The following is an 8,424-nucleotide window of genomic DNA, read 5'->3' on the forward strand; positions in this document are numbered from 1 at the left end:
AGTATCAAGTGACTGCTGATAATTGTGGAACCTAGATATGTGAAACTCTCAGCAATCTCCAGTGTCACATTGTCAATGCTTATAGATGGCTGCATGGCAACGTTGTGGACCATAACATTTGCCTTCCGCTGCAGTTGATCAAACCAAATTTTTTTTGCAATGTGATAATGGCCATGGAAACTATTTTTATACTAACCTCTGAGGGATAATGTTGCCCTGGAATATATCCCCATGCTCTTTGGAGTAATCTCATGAGACCTTAGGCCCACCTCAGACAGCTGACAAGGTTTAATACCTCATCTGAAGAGCTGAACTGAATTTCAGCTGAGATCCAGTTAAACCTCTGAAGGGAGACTTAAACATACAACTGAAGGCAAGAGTGCTACCAAGTGAAACATAGCTGACACCTGAATGTGACTCAGAAATCCCCCCTCAACCAGCGCAAACTAAAACACTTATCTGACCATCTGTTCAACTGGATGCTGATTGTGGGGAAAATCATAGTTTCTGCATTCAAGAAATTGCATTTTGAAAGTAATACACTGGATGTGAAGTATTGAAGGATTTAAAGGATTGTATATACACATAAAAGCAAAACTCAGTGGATACTTTGTAAGTACAAAGAGAAAATGCTGGAAACACTGAGCAGGTCAAAAGCAACTGTGGAGTGAAAAACAGTGTTAACATTTCAGATCAATGACAGTTCATCAGAAGTGGAAGATAGAAGCATGCAGTCATTGAATGGCCACAGCTCACAAGGAGACTATTCAGCTTGTTGATTATGCATTAGCTCTCTGCATGAGCAATTCATCAAGTGTCACCCCCCCACCCTCTTTCCTCGCAGTCCTGCAAATTTTCATCTCTGAGGTACTTATTCAATTCCTTTCGAAAGCTATAATTGAATCTGCCTGCATGACCCACTCAGGTGGTGCATTCCTGTTCCTCGCCACTCGCTGAATGATGAAGATTTTCTTTCTCATGTTGGCTCCTTTGCCAAGCACCTTCAATCAGTGCCCTCTGTATCTTGACTTTTCTTCTAATGGGGACAGTTTCGCGCTATCAACTCTATCTAGCCACCTCAAAATCTTGAACACATCAATCAATTCTTCACACAAGCTTCTTTACACTCGGAAGAACAATCTCAGATTATGGGATAAGAACATAAGAAATAGGAGCAGGAGTAGGCCATCTAGCCCTTCGAGTCTGCCCCGCCATTCAATAAGATCATGGCTGATCTGTCGTGGCTCAGTTCCACATTCCCACCCTCTCCCCATAACCCTTACTCCCCTCGCTTATCAAAAGCCCATCAACCCGAATAGCTTCTTATCAGATGCTGAGTTGGAGAAAAGGACATGGTAAAGAGCATAAGGGAGAAGAAATTTCTACTGAAAAGAAAGGGTGGAAGTTTAAACAGGTGGTACAGTGGCTAGCACTGCTGCCTCACAGTGCCAGGGACCCAGGTTCAATTCCAGCATTGGGTGACTGTCTGTCTGGAGTTTGCACATTCTCGTTGTGTCTGTGCGGGTTTCCTCCAGATGCTCCGCTTTCCTCCCACAGTCCAAAGAAGTGCAGGTTAGGGGCATTGGCCATGCTAAATTGCCCCTCAGTGTCCCAGGATGTGTAGATTAGGTGGATTAGCCATTGTAAATGTACAGGGTTACAGGGATAGGGCCAGGGGAGGTAGACTTGAATTGGATTTTCTTTCGGAGAGTCAGTGTGTACTTAATAGGCCGATTGGCCCCTTTCCGCGCTCTAGTGATTTGATTAATCAAGCAAGGAAACATGAAGATTGTAATGAGACATGTATTGAAGCAGACGTCAGATTTAGAGTACATGAACATGATTATCTCAGAGTAGAAGAGATTGGGCACAAAAATGGAGCATTCATAATGGAATGCAAGTTGCCCGGTTTGCTTCACAGTTTCTATCTTAACCGATCTTTCTCCGCCCCTTCACTCCTTTCAGTTAACAGCTGGGCAAATGTCACCCTCTTGCCCTTGGTGGAGTGTTTATCTTTCTCTATGATCTCCCCTATCGTGTGATCTGCTTCCTGCTCTCTTGACTCTGCTGCTTCTATACTGCTGACTACAATGTTCCTTTTAAGATGTAATTGTAATGGCCAGTTTTTTTCAATTCATGGTCCCTTTTGTTTCACCAACACACATACGTTGTATTTATTTTGGAACAAAGTGTGCCTGATCCCTTCCCAGCTGCTGCAGTCATGCATCTGCACACCTAGGCAACTTCATGGGAACATTGCTGATCTATCACTTTCCTTTTCCTGGCCTCCTTGCCAGCTAATATTGTTAATGGTCTTTTCTTCTCAGGTACTGTTGTCATTATACCTGTCATCAAAAATCAACTACTGAATATTCCATCCTTGCAAACTCCTTGGCTATCCCATATTCAATCTCCTTTTCCTCTCCAAAACTTTGAAATTCTTATCACTTCCCAACTTTATTCCCATCTGTGAAAGGAAAGAGATAGAGAATTTGCTGAAGTGGTGTGATGAAAATAATCTCTCGCTCAGTATCAGTAAAACGAAGGAGATTGTCATTGACTTCAGGAAGCATAATAGAGGACATATCCCTGAATATATCAAAAGGAATGAAATAGAAATTATTATGAGCTTCAAGTTTCTAGGTGTCCAGATCACCAACAACCTGTCCTAGTCCCTCCACACTGATGCCCACCAATGCCTCTACTTTCTGAGGAGGCTAAGAAATTTGGCATGTCAACTAGGACTCTCACCAACTTCTACAGATGCACCATAGAAACCATTTTTTCTGGTTGTATCATAGCATGGCATGGCTCCTAGTCTGTCCAAGACTACAAGAAACTATGTAGGGTCATGAACAAAGCCCAGTCCATCATGCAAACCAGCCTCCCATCCATTGACTCTGTCTACACTTCCCACTGCCTCAGAAAAGCTGCCAGCATATTCAAGAACCCCATGCACCTCGAACACACTCTTTTCCACCTTCAGCCATTGGGAAAAAGGTACAAATGTCTAAGGTCACACACCAATCAACTCAAGAACAGCTTCTTCCCTGCTGCCATCAGACTTTCGAATGGACTTACTTCATATTAAGTTGATCTTTCTCTACACCTTAGATATGACTGTAACATTACATTCTTCACTCTCTCCTTTCCTTCCAACACTATGTACTGTATGTTTTGTCTGTACCGCGTGCAAGAAACAAAACTTTTCACTGTACATGTGACAATAATCAATCAACTCAAATCAAACTTTTCCAGAACTCCCTCCCTGCTGCTGTACCTATTACAGGTTTTATGAAAGATAAGCTTAGGATTAGGGTTAGACATCCTACTTGACTCTGACAAAGGAAAAGTTCCATTCTCAAACCTTCTCAGTCTATCTGCAATCTTTGGCAATGGCTGACCACATAACCATCCTCCACTGTCATTCAAGAAGATTCGCCTTTTCCATTCTTATCAATTCAATCATAGCCAAAGAAGCAGCTGCAATGGCATTGCTTCCCATTGCCATATCCCTGGGATCCCTCAAGGATCCTTGACCCTTTCCTTTCCTCATTACACTTTATCCCTCAGTGGAATTTTTAGGAAATTTGTCAGTTTCCAGTGATACAATGATGGCAGTAAGCACTAACTCACCATCTCCTCTCTTGACCTCCCCACCCACTGTGTCTAAATTGTTGCACTATTTGCTTAACATTCAGTACTGAAGTAAAATAAATTTCCTTCAACAAACATTGGAAAAGGGAAAAAGCCATGGTCTTCTGTCCACACCACAGTTTTTGTTGCCTAGCTGTTGACTCCATGCTTTTTCTTGGCAAATATCCAGTGCTGAACCAGACAGTTCTCCAATCTGATATCATATTTGGCCTTAAGTGAGCTTCTAAAATCTATCCATACCATTTGCTAAGACCACACATTTAATCCTCCATAACATTGCCCATCTCCTCATCAGTGCTGATATGTTCATCCCTATCTCTCTTTTCTCTTTAATGATCTAGTTCAACACACTTCCCTATTCTAACCTCCATAAACTTGACGTCCTCCACTAGCCTACTCCCTCACACCACATTCTAATCACCCATCACCTGACCTATATTCACTCCCTCCATGACCAACTCATCCAGGTAGCTTTACCACGCTCAGATATCTGCGCTTCTCCAATTCTGGTCTGTTGAACATCCACGATTTTGATTGTTCCCCTATTTGCAAGCATGCCTTCTGCTGCCAACTCTGGATTCTGGTATTCCTTTCCTAAACTTTCTCAACTCATCTCACTTTCCTTTTTTAATAAGCTTCTTAAGATGTACCCCTTTGATTAAGCTTTTGGTCTCTGCCCCAATATCACCTTTGTATCTCAGTGTCAAATTTCAATTAATAACAGTGCTGTGAAGCGATGGTTTATTGTTATAAAGATGCTTTAAAGCGAGTTTGCCCAACATACAGCCAGTAGACCGGATGACTTAATATCCAACTCTATCCCCACATTCTAGATCCCACACTCAATCTCTGAACCCCCCCCCATACTTCCTGATCAATGTGTGAACTTCCCCATCCCAACTGCCCATACCTTCAACATCTGATCACCCCCATGTCCCAGATGTCTGAATATCCCCACCCCAATGGTCAGAAGCCCTCTGGTCAATGTCTGAACCCCACCCCACATACCATTCACTTACCTTAGAAATTTACCTTCTTCCTTTCAATACAATCTTTAAACTCACCTGCTTTACAACAGCCAATGTTGTAATAAGGAAACGTGACCTCTTCCGCTTTGTTCCTTTTACGCTTCACCACTGGAGCTGGGGATGTGCTTCACTCTCACCCACCCCGAATCAGAAAGGTCAAGCGAGGGAGGTGCTTTAGAATTTACGTGCAGGGAAGTCGATACAGCCATCACTGATGGTGCTCTGAGGAAATTACGGTTCATTAAGTTTTTTTTTGCTCAACAAGTTCTTTTCATGCCTCAGCACTTGTCAAATCCATCTTTAATACTGTGCCAAACTTTGTCTTTTCCAAGTTTGCGCATCAGCCACTTGAGTGAGAGAAGTGTTGAAATGTCATCCGTGACTCCCACACTCCCCCCTGCTCCATGTTAAAAGGTTGGACAAGTCTGCTTTAAAGGTTTCAAGTTCTCATTGATTGGTCTGCTATACATTTCTAGCTTCTAATAAATATTCAGAAAGTAATTTTAAATTTAAAGAAATGCTTTAGAAAGTAGCTTTTTGCGGTTGAAGTATGAAATTGGTACTCTTAAGAATGAAAAGAAATGTGCATTTATATAGCTTTTGACAGAACGCCAGACATTTCCAATGTGCTTTGAAACTAATTAAGTACTTTCAAACTGTGACCACTGTTGTAGCATAGCGAGCTCCCTTGCATAACCATATGGGAAATGGGCAGTTTTTTTGCAGGGGACCGGGAGTAAAAACTTGGATCTGTGGATCAAGAAGAGTGGAACTTGAGCCTCCCATCTCAAAAGTTAATTCTTGGTGACCAACTAAGCCAAAGGAACCAAAGCCATTGGCAGCAAAGTTCTGTCATTCTTTTAGTTTATTTATTAGTGTCACATGCAGGTTTACATTAACACTGCAATGAAGTTACTGTGAAAATCCCCTAGTCGCCACACTCCAGCACCTGGTTGGGTAAACCAAGGGAGAATTTAGCATGGCCAATGTAGCTAACCAGCACGTCTTTCAGACTGTGGGAGGAAACTGGAGCACCCAGAGGAAACCCATGCAGACATGGAGAGAATGTGCAAACAGACAGTGACCCAAGCAAGGAATTGAATCTGGGGCCCTGGTACTGTGAGGCAGCAGTGCTAACCACTATGCCACCTATTCACTAATATGTTTACAACTTGATAAATGGAATGTCTCAACAACAGTGAGTGTCCTTTTTTCCTTGAACCAAAGATGATAGAGAATTTATTATGGCTGAAATCTCAGTTCTTGAATTTACACTGAGATACCCAGATGAGTGATTTACATTAGACATCTGGCTTGCCTTGGACTCTCTCCTTGCCTTAACCAAATGTGTCACCAAAACTACTGGTCATTTACCATATTGCTATCTGTGAGAATTGCTTTGTGAAAATTGGTAATCATGTTTTTCAGGTTACAACAATGGGCACACTTCAAATCACAGCAATCATAGAATCCCTACAATGCAGAAGGAGGCCATTTGGTCCATCGCGTTTGCACCGACCACAGTCATACCCAGGTCCTTATTCCGTAACCCCACATATTTACCCTGCCAATCTCCCTGACACCAGGGTCAATTTAGCATAGCCAATCCACCTAAGTCACACATCTTTGGACTTAGGAGTCATCAAGTCATAGAGTCTTACAGCACAGAAGGAAGCCCTTTGTGTCTATGCCAATCATCAAACACCTATCTATTCGAATCCCATTTTCCAGCACTTAGTCCTTAGCCTTACTGCTATGATGTTTCAAGTGCTCATCAAAATACTCATGATCCAAATCATCTTTTAGCATTGTGAAATTACACAATGAAATTATGGGATGGCACGATAGTTAGTGCTGCTGCCTCACAGCAGCAAGAACCCAGGTTCAATTCCTGGCTTGGGTCACTGTCTCCCACAGTCTGAAAGATGTACTGGTTAGGTGCATTGACCCGAACAGGCACTGGAGTGTGGCAACTAGGGGAATTTCACCGTAACTTCATTGCATTGTTAATGTAAGCCTTATTTGTGACTAATAAATAAGCTTTACTTTACTTTACAAATGCGGTTCCTCTGGCCTCCCCTCTGTAGTAAATCTCCTGGCCTCAAGATCTTCCACTTGTCTATGTTTTTATCTGCCAAGTTGTCAAAGAAAGTTTTACAGCACAGAAAGAGACCCTTCGGCCCATTGTATTTACATCAATTATCCAGCACCCATCTATTCTAATCCCATTTTCCAGCATTTGTTTCATAGCTTTGTAGGCTATAGCTTTCAAGTACTCTCCAAGTACTCATGATCCAAATCCCTTTTTAGCATAATTAGTTTCAGCACCACTTCTGATAAAAGACAAACGTGGAAACATTTTTGATCTTCAATTGACATTTTTAAAAAGAACACATACTTGACCTAAATGTTGGCAATATGTTTGAAGTGTAATGCAATTCTTCTGTTTAAAGGTCATCTTGTAAAGAGTACAAACCTGCCCAAACTTTGCGTTTGGGGAAACTACACGCTGGTGAAAAAGAAAACAGGAGAATTGAACAATATCAGGATGAGTTTAATTAAATGTATGAGCAACACAGACAATCTATTCAGGGTAGTATGGTTTAGAAATTCATCCACTGTGGAGCCGATGGATCTTTTAAGAGTGCTTGGAAGTTTTGATTCTTCCAGTCAGAAGAGGTGCCCATTGTAACAATCTGGGCTCTTCTGTAAATTTAATCCAATGCCCCACTTTGTTAGAACTGTTCCTTCCATTATCAATGAGGGCACTGATAGTGTAAGTCTGATGACAAGCGTCTGACATTTGTTTGAACAATAGCCGTTGTTTGCTGTCAGCGGATAGTTTACACTCATGGCCTCCCTTGGGAAGGAGGGACAGATTTTCTAACCGTCACTAGCATTTTAAACAGCTTACAGCGGGATCCTCAGGGAACCAGTTCAGCCAATCCCACTTGTCCAGCTACCCCACAGAAAACTCAACCATGGATTGTTTTACCTACAACAAGTGATCTATCGCAAAGGATTCCAAAGTGAATCAACGCTGACCTTGAATATCTCGGCTGTGCTCATGTCCTGACAAAGGATGTTGAAGTGGAGCTGTGTAGGAGTGTGGCAGTTATAAGAACATAAGAACATAAGAAATAGGAGCAGGAGTAGGCCATCTAGCCCTTCGAGCCTGCCCCACCATTCAATAAGATCATGGCTGATCTGTCGCTGCTCAGTTCCACTTTCCCGCCCTCTCCCCATAACCCTTAATCCCCTCTCTTATCAAAAACCCATCAACCCGTGTCTTAAAAATATTTAGCGAGGCAGCCTCCACCACTTCAACGGGCAGAGAATTCCAGAGATTCACCACCCTTTGAGTGAAGAAGTTCCTCCTCAACTCCGTTCTAAACCGCCCCCCTTTTATCTTGAGGCTGTGCCCCCTAGTCCACTGAACTAATCATCACAGAATTGTTACCACTCAGAGGGAGGCCAATTGGCCCATAGCGTCTGCACTGTCTCTCCAAACCAATACCATAACTTAGTGTCATTCCCCTGCCTTTTCCCCTACCACTGTATATCATTTCTATTCAAATAATCACCCAATACCCTCTTGAATGCCTCACTTCAACCTACACCCCCCCCCACACTTCCTGATAGAGGGCAGGATTCTCAAGTCTGCAGGATTCTCTGGCTCCGTGGCCGTGAATGGAGATTGGGCTGAATGTCAAATTCTCTGTTCTTGCTGGCAGTGGTG

This window comes from Carcharhinus amblyrhynchos, chromosome 13, assembly GCF_965287045.1.
Source record: "Carcharhinus amblyrhynchos chromosome 13, sCarAmb.v2.hapA, whole genome shotgun sequence".
In the NCBI taxonomy this organism is placed as follows: Eukaryota; Metazoa; Chordata; class Chondrichthyes; order Carcharhiniformes; family Carcharhinidae; genus Carcharhinus; species Carcharhinus amblyrhynchos.